Source organism: Ranitomeya variabilis, chromosome 2, assembly GCF_051348905.1.
Source record: "Ranitomeya variabilis isolate aRanVar5 chromosome 2, aRanVar5.hap1, whole genome shotgun sequence".
Lineage (NCBI taxonomy): Eukaryota > Metazoa > Chordata > Amphibia > Anura > Dendrobatidae > Ranitomeya > Ranitomeya variabilis.
In genome coordinates, this window is record NC_135233.1 from 1,017,663,025 (window position 1) to 1,017,678,500 (window position 15,476).

Genomic DNA, 15,476 nt, shown 5'->3' on the forward strand with positions numbered 1-15,476 from the left:
TTTCTCCTGATACCCTTGCAAAAATAAAAAATTACTTGCTAAAACATAATTTTTGAGGAAAGAACAATTATTTTTTATTTTCACGGCTCTGCGTTATAAACTTCTGTGAAGCACTTGGGGGTTGAAAGTGCTCACCACACATCTAGATTAGTTCCTTGGGGGGTCTAGTTTCCAAAATGGGGTCACTTGTGGGGGGTTTCTACTGTTTAGGCATATCAGGGGCTCTGCAAACGTAACATGATGCCCGCAGACCATTCCATCAAAGTCTGCATTCCAAAACGTCACTACTTCCCTTCCGAGCCCTGACGTGTGCCCAAACAGTGGTTTACCCCCACATATGGGGTATCAGCGTACTCACAACAAACTGGGCAACAAATATTGGGGTCCAAATTCTCCTGTTACCCTTGTGAAAATAAAAAATTGCTTGCTAAAACATCTTTTTTGAGGAAAGAAAAATTATTTTTTATTTTCACGGCTCTGCGTTGTAAACTTCTGTGAAGCACTTGGGGATTGAAAGTGCTCACCACACATCTAGATTAGTTCCTTGGGGGGTCTAGTTTCCAAAATGGGGTCACTTGTGGGGGGTTTCTACTGTTTAGGCATATCAGGGGCTCTGCAAACGTAACATGATGCCCGCAGACCATTCCATCAAAGTCTGCATTCCAAAACGTCACTACTTCCCTTCCGAACCCCGACGTGTGCCAAAACAATGGTTTACCCCCACATATGGGGTATCAGCGTACTCAGGAGAAACTGGACAACAACTTTTGGGGTCCAATTTCTCCTGTTACCCTTGGGAAAATAAAAAATTGTGGGCTAAAAAATCATTTTTGAGAAAAGAAAAATTATTTTTTATTTTCATGGCTCTGCGTTATAAACTTCTGTGAAGCACTTGGGGGTTCAAAGTGCTCACCACACATCTAGATTAGTTCCTTTGGAGGTCTAGTTTCCAAAATGGGGTCACTTGTGCTGGAGCTCCAATGTTTAGGCACACAGGGGCTCTCCAAACGCGACATGGTGTCCGCTAATGATTGGAGCTAATTTTCCATTCAAAAAGCCAAATGGCGTGCCTTCCCTTCCGAGCCCTGCCGTGCGCCCAAACAGTGGTTTACCCCCACATATGGGGTATCATCGTACTCAGGACAAACTGGACAACAACATTTGGGGTCCAATTTCTCCTATTATCCTTGGGAAAATAAAAAATTCTGGGCTAAAAATAATTTTTGAGGAAAGAAAAATTATTTTTTTATTTTCACGGCTCTGCGTTATAAACTTCTGTGAAGCACCTGGGGGTTGTAAGTGCTCACTATGCATCTAGATAAGTTCCTTGGGGGGTCTAGTTTCCAAAATGGGGTCACTTGTAGGGGAGCTCCAATGTTTAGGCACACAGGGGCTCTCCAAACGCGACATGGTGTCCGCTAACGATTGGAGCTAATTTTCCATTCAAAAAGTCAAATGGCACGCCTCCCCTTCCGAGCCTTGCCGTGCACCCAAACAGTGGTTTACCCCCACATATGAGGTATCGGCATACTCAGGAGAAATTGCCCAACAAATTTTAGGATCCATTTTATCCTGTTGCCCATGTGAAAATGAAAGAATTGAGGCTAAAAGAAATTTTGTGTGAAAAAAAGTACTTTTTCATTTTTGCGGATCAATTTGTGAAGCACCTGGGGGTTTAAAGTACTCACTATGCTTCTAGATAAGTTCCTTGGGGGGTCTAGTTTCCAAAATGGGGTCACTTGTGGGGGAGCTCCAATGTTTAGGCACACGGGGGCTCTCCAAACGTGACATGGTGTCCGCTAAAGATTGGAGCCAATTTTTCATTCAAAAAGTCAAATGGCGCTCCTTCCCTTCCGAGCCCTGCCATGCGCCCAAACAGTGGTTTACCCCCACATATGAGGTATCAGCGTACTCAGGACAAATTGGACAACAACGTCCGTGGTCCAGTTTCTCCTTTTACCGCTGGGAAAATAAAAAAATTGTTGCTAAAAGATCATTTTTGTGACTAAAAAGTTAAATGTTCATTTTTTACTTCCATGTTGCTTCTGCTGCTGTGAAACACCTGAAGGGTTAATAAACTTCTTGAATGTGGTTTTGAGCACCTTGAGGGGTGCAGTTTTTAGAATGGTGTCACTTTTGGGTATTTTCAGCCATATAGAACCCTCAAAATGACTTCAAATGTGAGGTGGTCCCTAAAAAAAATGGTTTTGTAAATTTTGTTGTAAAAATGAGAAATCACTGGTCAAATTTTAACCCTTATAACTTCCTAGCAAAAAAAAAAATTGTTTCCAAAATTGTGCTGATGTAAAGTAGACATGTGGGAAACGTTATTTATTAACTATTTTGTGTCACATAACTCTCTGGTTTAACAGAATAAAAATTCAAAATGTGAAAATTGCGAAATTTTCAAATTTTTTGCCAAATTTCCATTTTTTTCACAAATAAACTCAGAAATTATCGACCTAAATTTACCACTAACATGAAGCCCAATATGTCACGAAAAAACAATCTCAGAATCGCTAGGATCCGTTGAAGCGTTCCGGAGTTATTACCTCATAAAGGGACACTGGTCAGAATTGCAAAAAACGGCAAGGTCATTAAGGCCAAAATAGGCTGGGTCATGAAGGGGTTAAATGGGGTTTCCACCGCCAACATTTTGCCTGCAACAAAAAAAAAAAAAAAACAAACAAAAAAAAAAAATCAAATTGTGCATCAATCCATCGCTGTATCCCCGCTGCCGATCCAGTGAATGCTGACTTCAGCAGTGAGGACATCCCAGCAACAGCACTGCAGACAATCACTGGACTCAGGGCACAAGCTCATGAAACCAGGTGACATCTCTGCTTGAGCCGTAAATAAATCACTAGTGCGAGAACGTGGCTTTAGCTGTAGTCTATTGCCCTGACATGTTTCCCCCCGGAGGTTCATCTGGGGATTTATTTGAAGAAAAAAAAAAAAAAAAAAAATCGAACGAATACTGTATTTCATCCTCTCTTGGGGTCATGGGAGCGACTAATTACCCCTTATTAGCGCCCCTTATTAGCGCCCCTTATTATTGCTTTCTATGGTTTGGGCACCATCGTTACAGGTATTTGTAGGACTTGTCAGTTCATGGAAAAAGGCCTTTATAAACCTAGTCCCGATGAGCAGGGGCGCCATATCGCTGTCATTAGCGTGCCAACCTCCGCCTTTCGGTCCCTCCTTTTGGTCTATTTCTCCTCAATTATCCGTTCTGCATCCACATTCCGCACTTGGTGCATCTTTCATGTATATTCAGTATTTCTATTGCGGATTTCACATTTTGCAATGATTTCTGATAGTAAATGGATCCTGGACAGGCGAGGCCTGTGAGATTTGCGAAATCTTAGTCTATAGACACATTCTGACGGAAATGGCCATTACTCAGGACTGGACTTCAATTTATGTCAAATTCCATAAAAAAAATATACAAGTGACATAAGCGAAAGAGCTGGATTCTGGGCCCAAGCTGCACATTGTTTCTTGAAGTCTCCTGGCTGTAGTTTATCTTCTCTATATCACATGTGATGTAAATGGCGGCGGGCCGCACCGCACACAGTGGTGGCGAGTATCGGAAGGAATATAGAAGTGATGGGACTTGGACTGACTCCTCAAGGGAGAACTTTCTAGAAACTTCCAGAAGTTTCCTTTGCTCACACTGAACGTTTTCAGCACTCGTGTGGGAAAAAGGCCTCCTCAGCATCAGCTCCTCCGCTGCCATAGTAACACAAAGCGGTACAGCAAGTCAGAGGTGGCTTCCCTGACAACAATGTTACCGGAGGAAAAACACATGTCCGCCCCATGTTATGCCCTTTTTCTTGCAGCTGGATCAGTCTGTAAATTCTCAGACAGGGAGTTAAAAAAAATAGAAATAAGAAATAGAGTGCAATGTGATGATAGCGGGTCGTAAAGAACAGAAGTGTCATGGCGGAGGACAACATGGCGGAGTATCAGGTCAACAACAAACACACGGGCACATGCAGTATTATCAGAGGGAACCTGTCACACCTAACATGGTAACTTTTGCAGCCAGGCGGTGTAAATCCAGGGTCACTACTGTAAAGGGAACCTGTCAGGTGATCCATGCTGCCCAAACCACAGGCAGCATAAAACAGTCACTGGCTGCGTGGTTACAACCATGTAGGGTTCACTCAGATGCTGTGGGTTGCAGAGAAAATATACTTTGAAATGCGTTTAGGGACTATGCTTCTAAAGGCGACTAGCCCCCTCAGGAGACTAGTCCAAGGCAGCTGCATGGCGGTTTCTTCCTGACTTACTTCCCTTGACGGGCCGTTCTCTCCCTGTACGTCCCCAATAAGCGTTGTCACCACCTGGAATGTAAAAGTATGCTATAACACATGCAAGGCTGAAATAACACGGCCCGTGTCTGATTTGTGGGGCCCGTGGTTTGGGCAGCATGAATTAGCTGACAGGGGCGTTTTTTGCCAGCTAATCTGAGAGCAGCATAATGTGGAGAGGAGACAGAGACCCTGATTTCAGCAATATGTTACTTACTGGGCTTCTTGCTATAATTTTGATAAAATTACTTTTATCAGCAGGAGATTTTCACTGTAAACCTGCTGCTGCCAGGTAGTCCTCCATATACATGAGCTCTATATAATCCTGCCCCTACCACTGATTAGCAGCTGCGTAAACTCTGCATATGCAGAAAGCTACCTATCTGTGGTATAGGTGGGCTACACAGAGCTCAGTATTCAGAACTGCTAGATTTGCAGCAGGTAAAACTGATGTTTATCAAAACTACAGCAAGCAGCCCAGTAAGTGACACATTGCTGGAATCAAGGTCTTCGCCCCTACATCATGCTGTTCTCAGTGGGAGTAGCAAAAACCTGGTGACAGTCTCTTTAAGGCCGTGTGTCCACGATCAGAAAATAGTATTCTAATCACAGTGAACCATGCAGATTTATCGCATTTATGCCAATAGTTCTTTTGGACCCAGCCATCACATATGATCACGAATTATTCCCCAGACATAGCAGAGCTGACAGATTTCTGACATACCAGGCTCCCATGGATCGACCAGGTATGGCCACATTCACACGTTCAGTAGTTTACCTCAGTATTTGTAAGCCAAAACCAGGAGTGGGTGATAAATGCAGAAGTGGTGACGTGTTTCTTTTATACTTTTCCGCTGTTCCTCTCCTGGTTTTGGCTTATAAATACTGAGGTAAAATTCTGACCAAATACTGAAGGTGGGCTTACAGCGATATACTGACCAATACAAATGTCATGTCCTCCAGAGATCTTTTATGACCTCTTGGAGAAACACAATGCAAGGCTAAGTTCTCATAAGCGTATTAAGATAATTAGATTTTGTTCTAAAAAGGAGGATTTTTCATCATATCGCTGGTATGTCTGCTTTTTAGAATCGATTGGCAATCATTATTATACATCAGGGGATGATACGTTTTACAGAAAACAAAAAAGTTTTATATGTTAAGAACTGCAATGTATCTGCAAAAAAACAAAACAAGAGCGTGGTTGATCAGTAACGGTGCGATTGATTTTCCCACGCATCAATAAACTTGAATAGGCAAGCCTCATCTGAAATATGAAAAAGTAGTGAGGGCTGCGATTTCTTTTCAGGCCGACATTTGGTCCATGTAGAGTTTAAAAAAAAAAAAAAAAAGGTAATCTGAACAGCCCACCTGTATAACAATGAGTGGTGTCCATGAGGTTTCAGGTTTGTTGTTTTTTTTTTACCATGGACAAAATTCTGAACGAAAATACTGTCAAATATAAGACTATATAATGAAATTAATTATACCGTATATATTACACACATACATCTCTATCTTACATGTAATGGGCATTCAAAAAGAGTAAAATAATACCCTGGAGAGTTGATTTAACATGTTTTTTTAGTGTAAGATTTGAGTAGGTTTCTAGTGCTTATTTCTGGAGGGATCATTTTCTATTTTTTTGTGAGGAATTATTTTTGTGCCATGACTAAGTCCTTTTCAGGCCTGGTCATTGAGGGATAAATCCCTGCCGTTTCTATACTTCGGAGTCCTGTGGGGGGTCTACTGACAGCTATCTATACGAAATGATACAGGGAAGTCTGTCAGTCCCCGACAAGACCACCCACTGGACTTTTTTTGCAATGGAAAAAAAGCCACAAATTTAGAAGAAAAAAAAAAAAAAACTACACCAAATAGTTTGTGGGAAAGTATGTCTCACCCAGCTCAGCTACTTCTGCTCTATACCACTTTCTCCTGTAGACGTTTAACATGACATGTTCCACCCTGCGATGGGATGTTAGGTTTTCAATCCTTCGGAGGGGGGTGTCAGGACTGGCCAAGTTGTCGGTGCCGGAGGTAGAGTTTTATGAGCACGTGATAAGTATTACTTCACCCCCCACACATCATTACACTCCGCACTTACCCCGGACTCGGATGTGGGCGCCCACCTCTAGGACACCTGTTATTAGCGCGTGTGTCAAGACTTGGATTTTCTTGCAATGGTTTTAGGACCATCCCTGTGACGTATCCTTGCACTAGCAACGTAGCCTCCTAATCTCACTGGATGAAGGTTTAGCAGCCATCTTCCCCTAAATCAGCAGGACCGAAGTTCTCCATAAGGATTCTAGGATCTCCCATCAGCTGGCATAGTGGCGGTGAATGAAGACAGCAGCGATCTGGGCTGTGACTCAGTAACACAATGGGTACGACACCTCCTCATCTCCAAATAACTACGTGGTGCAGCAGCATAGTAATAATCCATGACATATGTCAGGCTGCCACCGTGGTCTATATTTGAGAAGTAACCAGTCATGTGAGCATAGCTGGCATAGCCCGGTATAGATAGCCTTACTAGATCCACCTCGCAATAAAAGTTACATTTCCTAATTCGAATCGAAGAATGAAGGGACATTTGCTTAATATTAATTTTATATAATTGCACAAAAAGAGAAAACTGATGATATGTATCAACTGAGTGATAATAAATAAAAAGACGCACAACAGTCATCACAATTTTTTTTTATTTTTTTTTTTAAAGTTGGGAAAAGTTTCCCTGCCTAAAAAACAAACATGAAGAAGGGAAAACCATCAAGTTTAGGGATTAGAAGCCATAAAGACACCCGGCATGCTATTGCGTCTTAGGAGAATCATTTACTGCACAAAATAATAATAATAATATTTATTTTTATATAGCGCATTATATATTCCGCAGCGCTTTACAGTTTTGCACACCTTATCATCACTGTCCCCTATGGGGCTCACAATCTAAATTCCCTATCAATATTTCTTTGGAATGTGGGAGGAAACCGAAGTGCCCAGAGGAAACCCACGCAAACACGGGGAGAACATACAAACTCTTTGCAGATGTTGTCCTTGGTGGGGTTTGAACCCAGGACTCCAGCGCTGCAAGGCTGCAGTGCTATCCACTGCGCCACCGTGCTGCCCCTACAAAAGGCAGGGGGTATGCAGACCGCATGGTCGTACAAGACCTACAGTAAGACCACTCATTGACGGGGAGAAACACGTGATCAGCGACCCGAAACCACACATATGCGATCGACATGTCTCCCGACAATCAGTTATCCAGTGCCCCATACACGATAAACCAGGGGTCACCAACTTGTGGCTCGGGAGCTACATATGGCCCCCGAGCCTATGGTTTGCAGCTCGTGGCTGCCTACCAGGTTGGTTCGGCTCGTGGTTTGGTCCATGTCTAGCAAACAGCTAAGATGAGGACTCCAGGTGGTGACTTGTGAGTAGCTCCACACAGAAGAGCAGATCTGCATGCATATACTGGCCTTAGGGGGTATAGTAATCTGGGAGATAGAACAATCCAATCCTGCCCGTCGGAGGTGCGTAGAGCTGGATGCGACACCGTGGTCGGAGTGCTTTATGTTAGAATACCGAAATCGGGATAAGGTGGGAACCCTGGATGTAAAGATACGGCCTATGATGGAGGGCGGAAGGTCTTAGTGTGATGGGGAAACTTTGGCTGTGATTATACTGGTAACAGGGGCTTTGGGCGTCGTTGGCTTGAGTGGTGGTAGCAAGATGTCCCTACTCCATGAGAAAGGGGAAGATGGACCTGGATATGACTCCAGACCTTCTTTCCAAGGTGAATGTGACTCTCCAGGTAAGGAAAGTTGGGTACATTGCATTACGCCACCATTAGTCAGTGTATGGGGGGCCTCACAGTTGAGTCACGGTATGCTGCCAACAGCTCCATATTCTCCCCAAGAAGCAATAACTCCACATTAATTGCAATTGCTAGAAGCTATAAATTTGTACAGTCTGAGTCTGAGGTTTTTGTTGGCGAGATAGATCAGTAAAAAATTCCCAGCATACCCCTCAGACATATGTGACTGTATAGGTATAAAAAGGTCAGATGTTTTCCATATGGTACCGTTGTAAAATATATTGCACAGTGTATTTCGTGTTGCCCTTTTATATAGGAAAACACCGATTCTTCTACTTTCCTTTACAGCTGAAAGAGGTATGCCGATAAGGACACCCCATTAGGGCGCAATGATGAGCGCTCACTGAATATTTGCCAAACACAAACGTAATGTGACCACAGTCCGATTTATTCATGAGATTTCCCTTATTTTTGCCTATAAAATGTGACAGACACTACTATTGTGAAAAGTTAAGATACTTGAAGATGAAATGATCTCTAAAAGGCCTAAAGTTAGAGATGACACATTTCCTTTCCTTTGGGCTGATGCAAAGGTTTGGGCACCCTGTATGGAGAGTATCTAGTAGCACCCCCTTTTGAAAGTGTCACAGTTTGTTAACGCTTTTTGTAGCCAGTCAAGAGTCTTTAAATTCTTCCAATTCTGTGAGATTCCCGGGTTATTTTGCATCCTCTGCTATTTTGATGTCTTGCCACAGATTTTCAACGATGTTCATATCAGGGGACTGTGAGGGCCATTGTAAACCCTTCAGCATGCGCCTTTTGAGGTGGTTTATTGTGGATTTTAATGTGTGTTTAGGATCATTATCCATTTGTAGAAGCCATCCTCTTTTCAGATTTAGCTCTTTTACAGGTGGTGTTATGTTTACACGAAGTATTGGTTGTATTTTCATTGAATCCATTCTTGACTCTACCCATGAAATGTTCCCCGTGCCATTGGCTGCAACACAACCCCAAGGTATGATTGATCCACCCCCATGGTTAATGGTTGGTGAGATGGTCTTTCCTGAAATTCTATGCCCTTTTTTCTCCATACATACCTTTGACCATTATGGCCAAAGAGTTCTATTTTAACCTCATTGGTCCACAGGACTTGTTTCCAAACGGGATCAGGCTTGTTTAGATGTTCTTTTGCATACTTCTGATGCTGAATTTTATGTTGAAGACGCAGGAGAGGTTTTCTTCGGACAACTCTTCCATGAAGGCCATTATTTATACAGGTCTCTCTGAACAGTAGAACAGTTTCCACAACTCTAGAGTCTGTTAAATCTTTCTGAAGGTTTTTTTTGCAGTCAAGTGGGGGTTATGATTTGCCTCTCTCCTACAAGCAGCTATCACTGAAATTTTGCTTGGTCTTATAGACCTTATCTTGACCTCCACTGTTCCTGGTAACAGTCATTTCTTATTTACATTTCGAACTGAGGAAAGGGCAACCTGAAAACGCTTTTCTCTTTTCTTATATATTTCTTCTTTGTGGGCTTCCACCATTTTCAGAGTGCTAGGCAGCTGCTTAGAAGATCCCATGGCTGCTGTTTTTTGGCACAAGGTTAGAGGAGGCTGTTATTTTTTTTATAAAGCTGGAAAACTTGCATTACCCGGCTTTTCTTAAACATTGATATTGAATAAGCCATAACCCCAACAGCCTAATTAAGGTGCGAAACCGTGGTCAAAGTTAATTATACAAAAGTTAAGGGTGCAAAAAATGATTTTCACATGGTGCCTAACTTACATTGGTGGTGTTGTGTATGCTCCTTTTGATTTGCCTTCTGTTAGCAGAGATAGACGCAAGAAGCTACATACTGGTAATATCGTATCCGCAGTCCAGAAAAAGGCAGATTCGGAGAATAACCTGACACGTACCAGAAGCCATAAATAAGCAGATCGGCCTGCGTCCCCTTCTGTGGCGGGGTGAGCACATAGCAGCTTTTGCAGCAGGAGTAGCCGAGGTAGGAGCAGCCTGACCTAGCACATTGGTAAGGACACTCAGAACAAGAGGTACATGGCTACCAGCCGACATACAAGGGTCACTCAAGTCAACCAACTCTGGAAAAAAGAAGTTGTTCTGCACAAAGTGAACTCTGCCAGTGTGAAGGGGGCGAGGTTTATGGGTGAAAATTAACCAGCGCTAGACTTAATTATCCATTTCCAGGTACAGGTTCTCGGGTTTAATTAGGCATGTTATTTTTAATGGGCACAAAACACATTAATCCACTTTTCCAAGGGCAAAAAACATTTTCCAGGTGACTGCAGTTAAAAACAAATGTAGATCTTCGGAGTAAAAGGGTCCAGTTCATGTTTGGTTATTTTACAAGAAAAAAAAAAAGTTTAATAGTAATAAAAGCAAAACATCCAAGCAAACACGTGAGCATATGAAAGCGCCATCCTGACATGGCCATATTAGTACCGCCTAGGTAAATCCGGAGCGTCGCGTCTCAAATCTGCATTGTGACGTTCCGCTGTTATTATTTCTGCAAACTTACCATCTATTTACTTGGGATGTTTCAAGGGTTAAGACACCCGTACACAGACTAACAGTGGCCAGATTCAGCCGACAGTCTAAGGGTAAGTTCACACAGGGCGTTTTTGCTGTGTTTTTTTTCTGCAGCAAAAACGGATCATCTTGGCAGGAAAGAAGCTGCACCATAAACGCAGGTTTAGGTGCGTTTTTTTCATGCGTTTTTTTTCTCTTTCTGCATGCCATTAAAGTTGAGTGCACACAGAGAAAAAAAAAAACAACTTCCTGTAGATAGAATGAATGCATAGATTGATAGATAGATTAATAGAATGATTAGATACATCACCGGCGGTTTCCTCTTCCCCAGCATTTTCCCACGGTGCAGAGGTTACCTCCGGTCAGGCTGTGAGGGAGCGCAGGCTCGGTGACGTCACCGCTGGTGACTGAGCCTGCGCCCACTCAGACTCATTCATTCCCCAGTTGCTTACAGGCGGGAGCGGCCACATTAGCAGCGCTCCTGATTGTAAGCTTTATCTCCCCAGATTCTGTGTGGGACACTCGTTATATCAGACTGCGACAGATCAGGGAGTATACTTTTGCTTTTTTATTTTAGTTTTATTACAGAAGATCGAGGGCTTTGCTTGCAATGGCAGAACAATAAAAAGATGGCAAAACTGTGTGGTGTTTTATTTCATTAAGAGACTTTTTGCGGCATGTGTTTATTTATCCCTTTCATTACCATAGTATTAGTATTGGATAGGTGTCTTATTGACACCTCTCCATTACTAAGCCGGCTTAATGTCACCTTACAATAGGAAGGTGACATTAACCTCTCATTACCCCACTTGTCACCACTACAAGGCAAGTGGGAAGAGCCGGGCAAAGTGCCAGAATTGGCACATCTAATAGATGCCCCTTTTCTGGGCAGCTGGGGGCTACTATTTTTAGGCTGGGGTGCTATTTCCATGGCCCCTTACCAGCCTGAGAATAGCAGCCTCCAGCTGTCTGCTTTATCAAGGCTGGTTGTCAAAAATGGGGGAACCCAACGCCATATTTTTAAATTATTTATTTAAATAATTTTTTTTTTTTTAAAGCGTGAGGACCCCTCTAGTCTTGATAACCAGCCTTGCTGAAGCTGACAGCTGGGGTTTGCAGCCCCCAGCTGTGAGTTTTTGTCTGGCCGGTTATCAAAATGAGGGGGGTACCCACACCGTTGTTTTTTTGTTTGTTTTTTTTTATTTATTTATAGCGCAGCAGCGGCAGATGAATACTCCCATCCGCCGCTCCTGCTCTCACAGTAATTAGCGGTGGCAGGTGGCAGATGATGAGAGCAGTAGTCCCATCAGCTGACACCAGTGACCGGAGGTGAAGTTTACACCTCCGATCACAGCTGAGCGCTCCCGCTGTCTGACAGCAGGGAGCCGCGCATCTCTGACCGGCAGGGAGGATTTGCCCACCGATCAGAAGAGGTGTTTGCGGCGCTGCCATGCATATGACAGCGTGTCAAACATTAATGTCGTCCACTGCTGGATGACAGGCTGCATGAACGCATCATGCAGCCTGCCATCTAGATGTAGCAGAGACGAATATGACATCACATCCGGCTCTCCTTGACTTTTCTGCAGGAAATACGCTGCAAGAAAATTCAACCTTGCGTATTTGCAGCATTTTTTCACCATCCATTCAAGTCAATGGGTGAAAAACGCTGAAAGAAGGGACATGCTCTATGTCAAAAAAACACTGCAAAGCACAAAATACTGACCACACAAGAACCCAATGTGTGTGCATGAGATTTCTGAAATCTCATAGGTTTTGCTGGTACTGTAAAAAGCAGCTGAAAATTAGCATAAAAAAAGGCAGCATAAAAAAACAAAAAACGCCATGTTTGAACTTATCCTAACATGTATGGTGTCTTCTTGACTCTGCCAAAAGATGATGTAGGGGAAGGAAAAGATCCATCTTGTGCAATTTCGGACTGATGATCCTTTTTGTCTCTGTGAGATAAGCCACCGCCAGAGAAGTCTGGCAGCAGCTCTCTCATTGCAAGAACAGGAGGAGCTCAGTAGGACCTATGGAGTGTTTGGAGGAGTCAGAAGAGATAGTTGTCAATGGTTCGGCCAACAGCTATCTATTGTGTAAGGGCCCCTTCCTCTCAACATAACGAATGGTTAAATTACATAGCACTTATGAAAACAAGCAACTTTGAAATTGACTAGTTATTAAAAATGCTCTTGGTTCCCAAGAATGGAGGGAATTTTATTTTATCGGTTCATGCTCGTTGTCCATCACAGGTGGCTTACAAGCTCTTAAGAGCGGCTCTGAAGCTGACCAGATTGCTGCAAAGCCTCCTCTGCTTGCAGCATGGTGGAGCACATAGATAGGGCTAGAGGCACAGCAATGGTGCTGGTCCAAACTGTCCATCCTCAGGAGCGCAGCGTCAGGAATCAGCGAGTGTTTGGAGCGGTGCGCTCCTGAAGATGAAACCTGAGAACGACACCTTTAAGTCTCGCCCCCGAGGAACATCACCAGAGTTTAACCACCCACTTCAGGGCAGGGTTTTGGACATTTTTGGTGCAAAATTTGCCAAAATTCTGGACAGTGACTACAAATTCAAGACTATTGGCAACTATGGCTCCGGTAAACCGAAATCAGTGATTGGGAAGTGGGAGCGGGCGTACAACCACCCCCTACTGACACGGGAAACCTCCAATTTATTCATACATTTCCAGGTGGAGCCACAGAGGGATGGCACAATGCGGCGTGAGGCATTTTATACGGAGCACAACTTATTTCTAAACCAGACAACTACTAGTGAGCAGACAAAGTGAGCCCTCATTAAAGGGATTGCACGACTTGAAGAACCCCTTTATTAATTGGGGGTCTTGTTTGAAGACACCGTTGTTCTATTGCCAGGACTCCATTTTAAATCAGCTGTAACTACACGGATGCCAATTTGTAAAAGTGCATTTTCTTAGGAATTACAAGGAAAAAACTGAATGCAGTGATTCCAGTAGAAATCAGTGGTCTTAATGGACTTTGGTTCTCGACACCCCACTGACCCATTAAACATGCCCTTATAAAACACATGGAAAACAGAGGTCCACAGCGGACAACCCTAATAATAACAGTTAAGGACAATTATGAAAGAAAAAAAATAGCTTAAAAGCTTCTAAATGATCTCATTACAACAAAAACCATGCACCAGAACAGTAAAACCACCTGCAGTGAGACTTCTACACCCGACAGCCATCATTTAACGCTGTACCGAGGGCAGACATCGCTCTGCGGGGGGTGGGAGACAAGCTGCCATTGATTGGCATCCACGCTTCTGTCTAGATATGCCCCAACCTACATCACTGAGAGCCGCAGCCACATCGTAACTCAGGGGCTCCAATGACTCACGACTGTGACTCAGAGGCAATGTATGGGCTGCAATGCATTCTCCATTGTATGACAGCGCATAGTCATGGCCTTATTTTCAGCACTCCCCATACAATTAAAGTAAAGAAGAGAAGAATTTTGTTGGGTAAAGGGCCATATTTATAAAGGTTCAGCACATCATTATATAACATTTTACAACTTAGGATCAGATGAGTGCACATTACCATGTTAAATATACGGACAATATTAAAAGGGACACAAATCTTAATCATTAGACTCAGAGTTTTTGTTCATCCCATTGCCCCCGGCACGTAAAATCCAGCACCTCACCAAGCCCTCTGCCTGTGCAAACATTTGTTAAAGAACGTCTTGTTCTAGAGAGCTCACCGATACCAGCGCGGTCCTGTGATAGAAGTTACTAGTGTAACAAGTTCATGACATTTCTCCCCACCTAAATGTTCCATCATCGTCTCTGAGTGGCATCATTGAAAAATGGAAGCGTTTAGGAACGACAGGTATGAAGTAGCAGACTACAGTCCAAACCTCCATTCATTGCACAGGTTTCCATGACCGAGCAGCTGAATGCAAACCTTACATTACCAAGCACAATACCAAGTGTCGGATAGAGTGGTGTAAAGCTGCCACTGGACTCTCGAGCAGTGGAGACGTGTTCTGTACAGTGACGTCTCACACTTCTCTATCTGACATCTGACAGACAAGTCTGGGTTTGGTCAATGGCAGGAGAACAATACCTGGCCTGACTGCATTGTGCCATCTGTACAGGGAGGAGGGATAATTTTGGGGGTTTGTTTTTCAGGGGGAGGTCAGGACATGACTCTTGGAAAGGCTACAGTGACGGGAAATCTTAATCCAGCATACCAAGACATTTTGGCTAATTGTAGTTTACAACTTTGTGGGAAAAGTTTGAGAAGGGCCTTTTCGGTTCCCCATGACTGTACCTCAGTGCACAAAGCAAATTTCCATAAAGTCATGATTGGGGGAAGTTTGGAGTGAAAGAATTTGACAGGCCACATCCAACACCTTTGGGATGAACAAGAACGCAGACTGAGCCAGGTCCTCTCATCCACCATCAGTGTCTCACCTCACAAATGCTCTTCTGGACAAATGGGAAAAAAAATCCTGCAGATACCTTCAAAACTTTGTAGAAAGACTTCCCCGAAGAGTGGACGTCTCTACGGCCACAAGAGGTGGCCCCCATTCCATGTTACTGGATTTATTATGATGGGATGCCATAAGAGTTCCTCTGTGTGTAATGTGGAGGGTCCCAATACTGTCATCCATATACTGGATCTTAGGTTGTTTTTTTGCCCATGACTGTAGGATCCGGATAATTGTGCAGTGAGTAACCAGAGATGCTTACCACAAATCTGTGCCCCCAACCTTCTGCAATGCCAGTGAATATGTCGCACATGATGACGCATCCGCT

At 43.5% G+C, this 15,476-nt stretch overlaps 1 protein-coding gene across 4 annotated transcripts in view; it reads right to left on the reverse strand.

Annotated features, from left to right (window-relative positions):
• Nucleotides 1-15,476, reverse strand: part of PPP2R3A (protein phosphatase 2 regulatory subunit B''alpha) — a 208,838-nt gene that overhangs the window by 143,178 nt on the left and 50,184 nt on the right. The window contains exon 3 of one of the 4 annotated variants that reach the window (XM_077291313.1): nt 4,296-4,349. The exons of the other annotated variants lie outside the window; for them this stretch is intronic. The gene's annotated coding sequence lies outside the window, so the exon portion shown is untranslated. The remainder of the gene's footprint in view (nt 1-4,295; nt 4,350-15,476) is intronic. 4 annotated transcript variants of the gene reach the window in all.